The sequence below is a fragment of the Parasteatoda tepidariorum genome, chromosome 3 (assembly GCF_043381705.1).
Source record: "Parasteatoda tepidariorum isolate YZ-2023 chromosome 3, CAS_Ptep_4.0, whole genome shotgun sequence".
Taxonomy (NCBI): Eukaryota; Metazoa; Arthropoda; class Arachnida; order Araneae; family Theridiidae; genus Parasteatoda; species Parasteatoda tepidariorum.
In genome coordinates this window covers 87643081-87646448 of record NC_092206.1, presented here as the reverse complement: position 1 = coordinate 87646448, position 3368 = coordinate 87643081, and positions in this window count along the sequence as shown.

The window sequence follows — 3368 nt, the reverse complement described above, 5'->3', positions numbered from 1 at the left end:
GGTATAAGTATTTGACAGCCGTCAATAGCTCATTAATGTGAATTAAAGTATATCGTTAAATAAATGTTCAACACAACCTAACCAACATTTTTAGTCTATATGCATCCTTATATTTTGGTGAGAACTGGGTTTTTTTTAATTACAAAATTAATGTAATTATATATTGTAATTATATTATTACTGCGTTGATATTACTTAACTAGAAAATGGGATTTTAAATTAGGTTTGCTCCTAAAGCTGCAGATCTTTTTTTAATTGAAATTTTTAGTCTATTTTTTTGTCGAACTAGTTAAGTTTAAAAAGGCTTAATACAAAAGGGAGTCCCGTAAATGTTGTCACAAGCTTCTAGGAGAATTAGGGCACATATCTGCATAGGAACCCATGCCTGGAAATGTCCTCGTACGCTGCTAGGGAATCTTCCCCTATCATAACCTGTTCAGAAGCATACTAAGAAATAGTTCATAATAGGGAAGAGCTCTTAGAGGCGTATAATGACATTTCCGGATATGGGTTATGCAGCTTTAATTCTGATGATGTGCCCTAATTCTTTTAGAAGTTTGTCGCAACATTTGCGCGAGTCACAATTACTTACAATGTTTCTTGTACATTTTGGCAAAAAATATGCTAAAAATGACAATTAAAATAAACTTATAGTTTGGAGAGAGAAACCGATTTCAGATTTGAAATCAGTGATACGAATCTCACTGATCTTCGTATCTGAGATCTGTTAAAATCTCGTGCTGCAAAAAAAAAAAAAAAAAAAAAAAGTTTCCTGGTGTAATCGGTTAAAGAATGAATTTTTGATACGTCTTAAGATTGCTGCTTGTATTTCTTGCTTTATACCACAAACATGCACAAAACGTTTTTTTCATGTTTTCAAATTATCCTACCACAACTATTTTACAACAGATAACACGAATTTACAAATTAAATGCGATATAAAATACCTCTACTTTGATATATCTAAGCAAAATACTTTCTTTTAAACTCGTAAAAGGAAACAAGATGCTGTACTAGACCTTTATTGTTTTGATAACTCAAAATTCGTCAACAGGAACTTCTGGAGAATAACACAACTATTTTTTGCTCTGAGACTTAACTTCTTCGCTTTTTTCTCTCTCTCGTCAATCTTTTGAAATCAGAGGAACGACATGAAGTACCGTTCAAATTAAAATAACTAGAAAAAAATTTAATGTTTAAATTGAAAATGGAGTAATGATAATGAAAACATTAAGATTTCAGATAATATAAAATGTTTTAGACAATTCAATTAATTTTAACCATCTCAAAAGCGATTATTTTTTGACTAGAACAAAAACCAGAACCGTTATTTCAAACTATTCTACTTATTACAGTTAAAACAATCATGGATTAGGAAAAATATGGAACGATTCTTAGAATTTTTGATGATTATCTTTCAAAATATATTAGCCGCCAAAATATATTAGCTGTCAAAATGTATCACAGAGTTTTCATAGTGAAAGTGCTTTGCTCTTGGTAGTAAGTGCAAGATACACACTCTTATAACTAAACATTTAAGTGTAGTTTTCAATGAGTTATGAGTAAAAAATACAAGTAAAATTGCATAGCCTACTAGTAGAAATACAAAGTATTAAAAATACAACCTATCATAGATTTCTATTAAAATATGAGTAGAGAATAAAAAAGAATAAAACAATCTATATATTAATCAGCGTATGTAAGATATATTTGAAGAAGAAACGTACCTTTAATAACCTTTATAAATTTCATTTTTATAGTAAAACTTCGTAAAATAAATTATTGCATACACTTTACTAAGCAAATTATTTGTTATTTATATCATCAGCGAATGCAAATTATTTCTTCAGATAAAGAGAAAAATTACTGATATTTTTTCTACTTTAACTTGCCATTCCCTTTATATTGTGTAAAAAACGCAATCTAAGCAAAATGAACAAAACACAAAAACAAAAACAAAGAAAAATAAAAATTCCGGTTGTTTTTACACACAATTTACTTTGGATTGCGTTTTAGAACTCTTGTAGGGGATACAAATAAGGAGCATTAAAAACGAAACAATAACTATTCATTATAAGTAACGGTAACTTTACCTCTAAAAGTGAAAGTTCTAACCCTCGAGGATGTTTCCCTGACCAGTAGCCCATTATGCAGCTCTAGTGCGATATAAATAAAAGTACCGTATCGTTCATAGAAGTTTTAAAATTGAACGAAAATTGCAATAGCTATTTACAATTAATTCAGTTATCTCAAATTCGATGCACATAGCTTTTTCTGACCTTATTTAAAGTTTAATGAGATTTATGTTTAAATTGCAACAAAATTTAAAAACAAAATTACTTTCATATTACGATAACGAAACATTTGCTCCGTCCAAAATGTAAAGGAAAAAATTTTAAATTTGGAAGAAAAAAAGTTTTTTTTTCCTACCAAAGAAGTTATTTCAATACATCAAATAATTAATAAAGGAGAAATTCATTTAATATTAAGCTAGAGATCTAACTATAAAAGATGCGAAAGACATAATTACAGTACTTAATTACTTTGAGATGTAATTTTTTCATTATCTTTATCTCCTTTAACAAAATCCGAAACACGGCCAAAGAGCTTATAAAAAATTATCAAATAACTAAAGTTATTGAAACAAAATTAACACGATAAATGAATATATAAAGAAAGTACAAGAAAACTAATTAATAATCCCTAATACTAAACTCGTTATACTACGATGTTTTTAATCAAAGTCGCGCACAAAGGGGAGAAATCACATTTTTTTCCTTTCCAAAACCCGGCATTGCTTTAGATTATTGAGAGTCAAAGAGCTTATTTACGAGATGAAAGGAGATTTCTCTTTTACGAAAGGGAATTTTTAAGAGAAAGTGAAAAATTGGAGCTTTTCATTTGGATAATAGAGACTACAGATGAAACTACACGATCAGGGTTATGTATATAATATTTCCCTCTCTTTTTCCCTCTAACCTTTTCAATTCATTTTCCCCCCTCTCCCTCATTGCTATTGAATACCACGCTGTGGTATTCTCTACATTAGGAAACTCATCATTTTCATAAGGCGCTTTGGAACTTTAATAATAACGACGTCAATACGCAAAACGCGGTAACATAATGAAGACTGCATCTCCACATAATTAATTACTACTCCCCCTGTATCACTCCTGCTGGCTTACGCTTCTATTGATGCATGCGGTGAGTTAGGTATGGAATAAAGGAAGGTTCGAGAGGGCTATGACAGGAGCATTTAGTGTAATTAGGAAAGAAGACACCGATGGAGGGGAAAGGTAGGGGGGATGAGAGATTTGTTGGATATCAAATCTTTCTACCTGATTGGTTTGATGCTGTGAATGGTGGAA